This window comes from Lathyrus oleraceus, chromosome 6, assembly GCF_024323335.1.
Source record: "Lathyrus oleraceus cultivar Zhongwan6 chromosome 6, CAAS_Psat_ZW6_1.0, whole genome shotgun sequence".
Classification (NCBI taxonomy): domain Eukaryota; kingdom Viridiplantae; phylum Streptophyta; class Magnoliopsida; order Fabales; family Fabaceae; genus Lathyrus; species Lathyrus oleraceus.
The window spans coordinates 423,662,032-423,674,300 of NC_066584.1; positions in this window are offsets into that span (position 1 = coordinate 423,662,032).

The following is a 12,269-nucleotide window of genomic DNA, read 5'->3' on the forward strand; positions in this document are numbered from 1 at the left end:
GTTTCTGATTCTTTGTGGTCTCTGAACTTGTTCAGAGTCTTGAGCTTCAGAGTTTCTAGCTTCAGATGGTTGACTTCCTCCAGAGCTTTGACCATCTTCAGGGTCTGGCATATTTCCAGAGTCTGAATTGCCATCAGAATCTGGATTACCATCAGAGTCTGGGTCATCAGAGTCTGGATCATCAGAGTCACCTTCATCTTCTGAGTCTTCTCCAGAGTCAGAATCACTATCAGAATCAGAATCAACGTCAGAGTTTACTCCAACTTCAGAAATTCTTAACTCTGACCTTTCTTCAGAAGTTCTAACATCAGAATCAGATTGAGACTTATCCCAATTCCAAAATTCTGATTCCTTCACAATCACATCTCTGCTGAATTCAATTTTGTTGGTTTCTGGACAATAGAGCTTGTATGCACCTGTACTGTGGTACCCTATCAGAATCATCAATTTGCTTCTATCATCCAGCTTCTGTCTTCTGGCTTCTGGAACATGTTTATAGCAAACAGAACCAAACACCTTCAGATGACTAACACTTTGCTTATCTCCAGTCCACTTCTGTATTGGAACTATTTCCTTCAACTTCTTCGTAGGACATCGGTTGAGTACATACGTTGCAGTGGCAACAGCTTCTCCCCAGAGCTTCTGAGGAAGTTTCTTCTCCTTTAGCATGTTTCTCACCATATCAAGCAAGGTGCGGTTTCTTCTTTCAGCAAGACCATTGTGTTGAGGGGTATAAGGAGCAGTAACCTCGTGCTCAATTCCATTCTCCTCACAGAACTTCTGGAACTCTTTGGAGTTATACTCACCTCCACCGTCAGTTCTAAGAATCTTCAACTTCTGACCACTCTGATTCTCATCCTTCATTCTGAACTTCTTGAATTCATCAAACACCTCGTGTTTAAACTTAATAAGGGATACCCATGTCATTCTTGTGAATTCATCAACAAATAACACAAAGTATTTATTCCCTCCATTCGATGCTACTGGAAATGGACCACACACATCAGAATGTACAACTCCCAAGGCATGTTTTGCTCTTGGAGCAGTTTCTGACGCAAATGGCAATCGTGGTTGTTTTCCTTCCATGCAAACTTTGCATGACTTTTCAGGCTTCTTAATTGCAGGAATTCCATGTACCAACTTCTTTGAATTCAGATGTTTTAAGCTTCTGAAATTCAAATGACCAAATCTTCTGTGCCACAACTCACTCTCCTTCTCAGCACTTGTTGCACTAAGACATTCCGAGTCTGCAGTTCTGACATTCACCTTGAATGTTCTATTCCTTCCCTGTTCTGACTCCATAATCAACTTCTGATTGCAGTCATACAACTTTAGAAGATTGTCCTTCATGGTAACTGAAAAACCTTTCTCAATTAATTGTCCCACACTCATCAGATTGCTTCTGATGCCAGGTACATACCACACGTTCTGAATCAATGTTGTTTTCCCATTGTTCAGAATCACTCTGACATTTCCCATACCTTCTGCATTAAGATATTTCTCATCAGCACATCTGATCTTTGTCCTCTTTTCAGAGTCAAAGTCAACCAGCCATTTCTTGTTTCCAGTAAGATGATTCGAACAGCCAATGTCCATATACCACCAGTCTATCAGATCCATATCATCAGATTCAGAGGCCATCAATAGCACAGATTCGTCATCAGAACTTCTGGCTATATTTGCTTCTTCTGATTTTCTCTCCTTGTTTGACCAACAGTCTCTAGCAAAGTGACCAAACTTCTTACAACAGTAACATTGGATCTTCTTCTTGTCATACTTCTCTTTTCCCTTCTGAGCATTCTTTTGTCTATCAGAGATTGAGCTTTCTGACTTCTGACCACCATCAGATCTTCTCCTGGCTTCTGACTGCTTCTGATACCTCCTATCAGAAGTTACTTTCAGAGCCTGCTGCTCTACTTCCCTTTCAGAAGTTCTCTCAGTCAAACGCAACTCTTGCGCTTCTAGACTGCTCTGCAGCTCTTCAATTCTCATGGTGCTCATATATTTGGAATGTTCTATTGCTACCACAATGTAATCAAATTGAGAGGTAAGGGATCTCAATACCTTCTCCATGATTGTTTCTTCAGAAAGAGTTTCTCCACACGCTTTCATCTCATTAGTGATCAGAATCACTCTGGAGATGTATTCAGAAACTTTCTCATTATTCTTCATGTTGAGATTCTCATATTGCTTTCTCAAGGACTGAAGCTTCACCTTCTTCACTGATGCGTCACCACCATAACATCTAACTAGTGTGTCCCACGCAGCCTTTGCTGTCGTTGAATCTGCAATCTTCTCAAACACATTTACATCAACACATTGATGAATGAAGAACAATGCTTTCTGATCCTTCTTCCTTACTTCCTTCTGCGCGTTTTTCTGTTCATCCGTCGCATCTGCTGCTACCGGAACATAACCATCAGTGACAAGATCTAGAACATCTTGAGCACCGAACAGTACACGCATTTGGATCATCCAACGATTCCAGTTTTTACCGTCAAATACTGGAAGTTTGGTGTTCATGTTGCCGTTTCCGTTCATCTTTCTACCTTGCACAGTACACTCAGATTTCTCACAGTGTTTCCCAACCCACATAATTAAAATTCTGATCTGATTTTGTTCAAGATTCGACACGAATCTAAGAATCAAAATCAAACACACAAGACCTCACGTTCACTCGTGTTTCCCTAATGAATCCGAACCGGAGCTCTAGATACCAATTGTTGGTGCAAAGGTAGAATGAATGATGAACGGAAATATTCTATTAAGATAATGACGGCTACAAAACATGATAAAAGTTACAATGATTGCCATCCTATTTATAAGCTAAAACTAGGGTTACTAGAATAGGATAAAATACTAAAATACCCTCTAACAAACTTAGGGGCTAAGAAAATAGTACAACTAATAAATATGAATTACTTCTAATACTTTTCTGATGCACTTTGTTGTAGAATATCTGAGCATGAATAAGCTAAACATTAGAACTAGTAAGAGATTCTCTGATATTATATCAAGACTTTAAACTATTGAGTATATGAATGATTTTTTATATTTCTAACTGATCAGAGACTAATACCTTCGAGTTGAATTCCAACACACTTAAGTATATAGTCTAGTCTCTTTATTAACAGCAAAAGGATTTTTATATTTAAGAGCTAGAATACAAGGAGTATCTTCTCATTTCATATTCACTCAAGAATGTACGCAACTCCTCAATCTGAAAAATGTACCTCTGCATGACTCCTACCATCTGATATTTGGAAATTCCAACACCATTTTTTTCTCTTTATATGATCTCATTTCATTCACAGACCCATTTGGTTTAGAAGTCAAATTAAATAAAAATGGATAGGTTTCCATTACTGGTTCGGTGCCAACTCACTTGAATTTATAGAAGAGAATTTTGTCACATGTGCCTAACTTGCATGAAATACCATCTAGTAACTAATCATTGATAGTTCCCTCCTGCATACATCATAATCTGATATCCAATCACCAGAGTGATGCTCTCCTATATACCCCAATGCTCCCTACCACCCAATAAATTGGCTTCCAACATCTCGTATCTATGCTCTAAAATTCCTCTCCATATTGCTTCCCTGTCGGCTAGAACCTCACCTCCATTTGCATAACAATGACAAATTAAAAGCCTCCACATTTTTTATCTCCGCCCTCTTCTTTGGACTTACAAATGTCTTACACTCTTACCAACTAACAGAAGACATGTTTTCGTTTTCAATTACTCCATCCCACATAAATTTCCTCTTAATTTTGGTTATTTATTTATTTCTAGACATGTTGAAATATTAAATTTGATTTGGGTCTAATCTTATTATTTGATTTTTGGACTTAGTTTATTTTGGGTAATGTTTTTAAAAAACTCTGGTAGTATTTGGAATGTTTAGATATTTCTTAGGGTTATAATATTTTCTAGAATATTCTTTGAATGTCTAGAGTTGAGAACTCTCTAAAATTAGTGTGTCTAGAGTTCTCCTTAGAGTACTATAAATGGAGATGTAATCATACACTTTTACATCAAACAAAATTACAAAGTTCTATCTTCCATAAAAAATTCCCCTACCTATCAAATTTCTATTCAAACCTCTAATATTCCCACACACTTTTCCTAAATACAAAAAGGATTTATTTCCAACAAAATGGCATCAAAATTTTAAGGTCCTCAACAAAAGGCGAATGGAGGTTTCCCATTCCAAATGTCAATGCTCACAAAGAACAACTATGACAATTGGAGTATCAAGATGAAGGCGTTACTAGAAGCTCAAGATGTGTGGGATTTCGTCAAGAAAGACTTCAAGGAGAAAGATGAAGTCTCGCTAAGCCTGGGTATAAAGGAGACATTGAAGGAGTCAAGAAAAAGAGACAAGAAAGTTCTCTTCCTCATTTATCAATCAGTGGATGAAGATACATTTGAGAAGATCTTCAGCACAACAACGGCCAAAGAAGCATGGCACAAACTTCAAACTTGAAATAAAGGAGTAGAACAGGTGAAAAATATTCGTCTTCAAACTCTTAGAGGTGATTTTGAATGTTTATTTACGGAAGAGTCTGAATCAATTTCTGATTATTTTTCTCGAATATTGGTCATAGTCAATCAACTTAAAAGAAATGACGAAGATGTTGATGAGGTGAAAGTCATGGAGAAAATACTTCGCACTTTAAATCCAAGTTTTGACTTCATCGTTACCAACATTGAAGAAAACAGGGATTTAAAGACCATGACTATTGAGCAACTCATGGATTCCTTACAAGCATACAGAGAAAAACAAAAGAGAAAAATTAAACAAAAGGAGGCTATGAAGCAACTACCACAACTCAACATAAAGGAAACAAAGTATGCGAATTACAAGAGCCAAAGAGGCCGAGGTCGTGAGCAAGATCGTGGGCATGGACAAGAACACGGAGGAGAAGGAAGAGGTGGTTACAACAACTACTCTAACAATGTATAAAGAAGTTGGAATCCACAAGTAACAAAAGGTTATGGAAGAGGAAAATCTTGGTCGATTGTGATAAATCACAAATCAAGTGTTTTAACTGCAACAAGATCGATCACTATGCATCTGAGTGTAGATTCTCGAAGAATGTCGTGGAGAAAACTAACTTTGTTGAAGAAAAAGGTGGAGAAGAAGAAACTTTGTTGCTCGCGTGCCAAAACCAAGTTGAAGAGAAAAGAAACAAATGGTACCTCGACATCGGCGCAAGCAATCACATGTGCAGCAATCGAAGCATGTTCGTAGAGATCAATGAAGGGACAACTAGAAATGTCTCATTTGGAAATGACTCAAAGATACCGGTCAAAGGCAAAGGTAAAATTCTTATACGCTTGAAGAATGAGAGTCATCAACTCATATCCAATGTCTACTATGTTCCTAACAAGAAGAATAATATTTTGAGCTTGGGACAATTATTAGAGAGAGGTTATGACATCCACTTGAAAGAACATAGTCTTTTCTTAAGAGATTGTAGACATAACTTTTGATTTCTAAGGTGCCTATGTCAAAGAATAGAATGTTCCTCTTGAACATTCAAAATGATGTTGCAAAGTGTCTCAAGACTTTCTATGCCGACTCTTCGTGGCTATGGCATCTACGATTCAGACATCTCAACTTCGACAATCTAAAATGTTTGTCAAAGAAGGAGATGGTGAGAGGATTTCCTAGTATAAACCACCCAGACCAACTATGTGAAGGATCTCTAATTTGGAAGCAATTTCGGGAAAGCTTTCCAAAGGAATCAACGTCAAAAGCGACAAAACCGCTAGAGCTCATACACGCCGATGTCTGTGGACCAATCAATCCAAACTCTTTTGGTAAGAGTAAATACTTTATCCGCTCTATTTATGATTATTCTAGAAAACCATGGGTTTATTTCTTGAAGGAGAAGTCAAAAGTGTTTGAAAACTTTAAGAAGTTCAAAGTCCTTGTGAAGAAAGAAAGTTGTCTTTCCATTAAGGCCATGGGATCTGACCGAGGAGGAGAGTCCATTTAAAATGAGTTCCATAAATATTGTGAAGACCATGGAATCCGCCGCCCACTAACAGTGCCAGGATCACCACAACAAAATGGAGTTGCAGAGAGAAAGAACCGGACCATACTTAACATGGTGTGAAGCATGCTTAAGAGCAAGAAGATTCCGAAAGAGTTTTGGGTCAAAGCAGTGACATGTGCGGTTTACCTGACAAATTGTTCCCCAACAAGAAGCGTGCATGAGAAGACACCACAAGAAGCATGGAGTGGAAGGAAGCCTGGGATCTTTCACCTCAAAGTGTTTGGAAGCATTGTCTATATCCATGTTCTAGATTAAAGGAGAATAAAGCTTGATGATAAAAGTGAGAAGTATATATTTGTGGGTTACGACTCAAGCTCCAAAGGGTACATGCTCTATAATCCAAATAGTGGAAATATCGTCATAAACCGTGACGTGGACTTCGAAGAAGAAGATTGTTGGGATTAGAGTTTTCAAGAAGACGGGTACAATTTTCTTCCTTACTTGAAGAAGAAGAAGAAATGGAACAACCAGTGATAGAGGAACATACTACACCACCAACCTCACAGACACCAAGGTTGGATGAAACAAGCTCAAGTGAGAGGACACCATGACTAAGGAGTATTGAAGAGCTTTATAAGGTAACCAAAAACAGAAACGACATTAACCTCTTTTGCTTTTTGGGTAATTGTGAGCCTCTAAGCTATCAAGAAGCTTCTACCTCTGTCTCTTCCGGATCATTTCTAGGGCAACCCGAGCAAAACCCCAAGGGACATTTAAATTCTTCGATAACTCATAGTGGTAAGCAAGTGGATAGTTCTAGTGAGAGAGAAAAAGAGGTTGAAGAGAGTGTGGCAACACCATTTGAAAAAGAGATTGTTGAAGAGGTTGAGAAAGCACCATATGTTGCTCCTCCTCCCCACAAACCTATCTTCTTTCGAATCTTCATGATGTATTTCACATGTCTTAGCCGAGGAAGTATATTCTTGATTTGTCTCATGTGATTTAAGTGGGCGATGTGCAAGATAAAGAGAACTTAACCATTGAGGCATCTCCCTTAAGGATAGAGGATCGTGAAGTGAAACACTTGAGAAATAAGGATATTGCACTAGTGAAGGTGGTATAGGGAGGACCTGCCGATGGAAGCATAACGCGGGAGTTGGAGAGTCATATGAAAGAGTCGTATCTGACTCTATTTCCTTTAGGTAATTTTCGAGGGCGAAAATTCTCTAAGTGGAGGAGAGTTGTAACACACCAGAATTTAATTAATTAATTAAATCAAATATTTTGTATTTTATTTAATTAATTGGTATTTGACATGCTTCTAATTAAATATGTATGGTGATTTGTATGTGCATGTGGGGCATTGTTGGGGTATAGTGAGAGCGTTGTGAGACGGTAAAAGCATTAGTAGAATTGAAATAATTAAAATAATTAGAATTATAGTTATTTTTATTAATTAATTAAAATAAATTAGAAATAGAGATTTTGGATAGAAAGTAGGAAGTAGAGAATATGAGGGGAGTGATGAAAGTTGTAACATAAGTTGGGCCTTACTGTTATTTTTAAAAGATTAAAAATTAGGTTAGGGATAAATAGTGATTAGTAGAGCTTTCGAGAAAAAGGAGTACGTGAAAATAGATTTTTGGGAGAAAAAAACACAAGTTTAGGCTAGGGCTTAAAGAGGGAAGAAGAACCTTGAGCAATTCTGAATTTTTACAAGAAAACTAAGGTAAGGGGGAGAAAGGGATTTCTCTATGGGTGTATAACATGAAAGGGTAGAGAAGACAAGTTCATACTCTCTTTAGGGATTGTATGAATTGATTATGAATTGTTGTTGTTGTATGTTTTTCTAGAATTTGATGATTAAAGGTGCATTCATATATATTTTGTAGCTGGATTTGTGTACATATGGTTTTGTTTTTGTGTGTATGCTTGTGTGCCATTGTTGTAGTTGTTGAAAGCATGATCATAAACATGAATTGATGAAATTGAATGAATTAAATGGTGTGATTCTACGGTTTAACATGTCCTACTGATGTTATAACTTGTGACATAATTTTTTGGACATTTGAGGAAGGTTGGGGCTGAATTGGGGAAGGATTGGAGGTTCTATAGTGAAAAAATCGTGTTCCTCGTGCTGCAGGTGTAACACCCCTTTTTCTACCCCAAATTATTTAGCATATAATCAGAGTAAATAAGCACGCATATAAAGAAAGGGGCGTCACAACGACGTTTTCGAAACTTAAAACTTTCAAAAACCAACAATACTCCTGGCCATTTGAAGTAACACCTTTCACTCCTCATGAGTATTCAAGCAATATGCGTTCGCAGCAGAAAATAAAGAATACTCATGTATTTCATAATATGATCCATGTCCCATACCATGATCATCTCTCAATAATCACTTCAAATAAAATAACACAATTAATGACATAAAGCATATCAAAATAAGATATGAGTTCAATACCACTAATCTACCCAGTGTTACATGACCAGAGCATTGACTCATTACCTAATTTCAAACTAAATACGGAAACTCTCCAGCTATTCTTGAGCGAGCTACCGTCCTCTTACTTCAATAATACTACTCTGTAGTATCTGCACGATACCCATGTAAAGGTAACATTCAAACAGAAAGGGTGAGAATTCAAATAATCATGAAATAGCATAATAAGGCACAATGAATTAAAACACAATTTAAGAATTCATCACACTTGGTATAATCACGTCAATAATATTAACCAACAATCATCTCACATATTTCAAACGTACATCGCATCCACATCAATACATGCATTCAATGATCACATAATTATAGACGACTCAATGCAAGACAATGTGACTCTATGCATGTGGTACCTCAATGTGAACTCAAAGTTCCACCGCTTTCCGATTCAATATCTAGAATCCAAGCCACGCTTTCGATCCGGACAAGACCAAAGCCCTACGTCTGTTTCCAATGAAGGATCACCGCTTAATACTACGCCTAATCCCAATTAAGGATTAACGTCTGCTACGTCTGTTTCCAATGAAGGATCACCGCTTAATACTACGCCTAATCCCAATTAAGGATTAACGTCTGCTACGTCTGTTTCCAATGAAGGATCACCGCTTAACCACTTCCACAATGAAGTCAACCATGCTATGAATGAATGCACACATACCAACACATATGCAATTAAGACCATCTATATACCGTCTTAACATCCCACATATCACCATGACTCACAATTGGTACATATACACATTCATCATAACACATCAATTACGATTACATATACACATCCATAACCATAAATCATTCACAATTCAATAATGGTATACATACACATTCATACAATATATTATTCACCGATATAGGCCAATCATCAAATATGTACACATAGATTTCATTCCAAAACGCACATAATATTTAAATATCAGTTTTTCACTTTTCAAACAGTGTTAACCGGTTAACGTCCTGGGTTAATCGGTTAACGCAAAACAGAATGCGCTTCTTAGCAATTTATAACAGTGTTAACCGGTTAACGCCCTGGGTTAACCGGTTAATGCAAGACAGAATGTTGTTTTTTCAATATTATAACAGTGTTAACCGGTTAACGCCCTGGGTTAACCGGTTAACGCAAAACAGAAAGCTGTTCCTGCGCTAACACGAAACAGAATGCAGATTTCCCCGCATTTTTCATCGTTGGAGGACTTCCGTACCTCCGATTTCGATTCCGTAAAAAGCTACACGTTCAGAAAATTATGACTCATCCAAATATATATTCATTCACAGTTTTAGCATAATTTAATCGTCACAATTCAAGAGTATTTATCAAGACCTAATAATTCCAAAACCATGTCGATTAAGGATTTCAACCTAAAACATGTTCCTACCCATTGACCCAATCATACTAACCCATAATGATAAGGATTTCCCCCCTTACCTTGTCAATTTGATGGAAACCTTGACTCCTCTCGCTTTTCCTCTCCTCTTTCTCTATTGCCTTCAGTGCTCAAGTGAATTCTAATTCTCACTTCCTTCACTCTTACTATTTATAATAGTATTCTAGTTGGGCTTAAATCATCTAATTTAATCACTAGGCCCAATAATACCTAATATTTAAATACCTCTATTTAAATTCAAATAATTAACCACTCACTATGCACACTAGGTTAATTAATAATTATTTAATTATATCTCATATCAACTAAATAATTAATTACCACACTAATTAAATTAATTAATCCATTATTATACTACCTCACAACCGCTTAATTACTTAACGCTCCAAATAATTAAATTAAAATTATAATAATAATAGTATAAGAACTAATTACTAAAAATTGGGCTGTTACAGCAGGTATGGGAGACCTCGCCCAACGAGCTAGCCCGATGAGCTTGGCCCTGTGAACTTTGCCCAACGAGCTGTTGTTAGATGCCCAAAAGTGCTTATTTGAGCTATCATATGTGGGCATCTTTCACTCTTTTTCGTTGCTAAAATTGTCAAAATCACATTTATTTTACATGGAATGCGTTACATTGATAAACAAGCTTGGTGCCTTTGATGTGTGTGTTATTGTGCAGGAAAGGCATGAATTAATTGATAATAAAGACACAAAAGAATTGGCAAAGGAACCAAAGAATAGGAGCATTTCATCTGCCTGCTCGCTAGGCGAGGCTGAGGCGAAGAATGGGTTCGCTAGGCGAGCTCCTGGCGAACAGCTCCAGTAAATTAGCAAATTAATTCGCTAGGCGAGCTCAAGGCGAAGTCTGCAGCGAATTCATTCTGTTTTGGTGAAAAGTGCAGCCAACACTCACTCGCTAGGCGAGGCTCTAGCGAGTCCCCAGCGAGCATTCCAGTAGCAAAACCTCTCAACCTCGCTGGGGCGAAGGTTGAAGCGTGTCCTTCGCTAGGCGAAGGTATGTTCGCTAGGCGAACATGACAGTTCAGCAGGCCCTGTTTGCTCTGGGCGCAGGGGCTTTTTGTGCTCATATTTGACCTTCGCTAGGCGAGCCATTCTGCTCGCCTAGCGAACATGACAGTTCTGCACTTGTCTATAAGTAGCAGGTGCCACTTTTGGGCACCATACCTCATTTTTACCAACTTTTCCATTTTTTGTACTTTCTTCTAGATATTTTACAGCATTGTTTTGTGGGAGCTTTTATGCCCTAATTTCATTTCTCTTCATCTAGCAACCATCTTCCACAAAAAGAAGGTGGATTCCCATCCAACTTCGATTATCCGACTTGGATGTTGATCAACCTTCTTTCCTTACTTGCCGACCAAGCTACCATGAAAATGAGTAGCTAAGTCATCCATTTGTCAAGGTTAGATGTAGGTGATTTCTAGCTTTGTGTGTAAATGTAAGGATCCTCATATGTAAACTCTTTAACGGTAAATATATGATGAAAACTTTGTTTCTATTTAAAACTCTTTGTGTTGGTATTTGATCGAGAGATGTTTACCGATTCTTGACCTAGGTTTTCATCCAAACTTGTTTGTTAGCTAGAGATAGTAACGAATGATTTTGTTCACCATAAGGTTGAACCAAAAAGTTGTCATTTTGATAGATTGTGTTCGAGAGAAACAATGGATCAAAATGGCAAAACTCACAATGGGTGTTCGAGAGAAACGCATTGAGAGGACCTTGTGAAATTATTTATCATCTAAAGGAGTTTATAAGATTGTTGACCGAGCAAATATATGCAAAGCAATGTAATCATTGAAACCTAACTTTGACAATATTTCTCATATTAATCAAAACATAACTTTTTCCGCAATTAATTACTTTGTATGCAAGATAACTTGATTAAAACCAAAACCCTAGTGTTACATTAAGTTAAGATTAATTCAACCATTGAACGGCAGTGATATCTTACAATCTCTGTGGATACGATAACAAAAACCCGACACTTAAAAACTGTCTCAACAGCTGTTGTGCTCCTCTGGCGAGGATGACAACATATAGTTGTTGTTCGCGACTCGAATTGTCGTAACTTGAGTTTCGTGACTCAGATTGAGGCGCAGTTCAAGTGTTGGAAAGCTAACGCACAAAGCTACATTATGGTATTGCCTTATGAGATGAATTTTCGTGTTTGAATGATGTGTGAGTATATGCTTTGAAGTGTGTATATAATTGCGTGACTTATTATACATGTTTGATGATGAATCAGTGTTGAGATGATCTAACATGATTGAGTGTTGTACGTGAATATATATTTGACGTGGTGTTACTGTTTGATCACTATTTGGAAGTATTTTGGTGTCGTTATT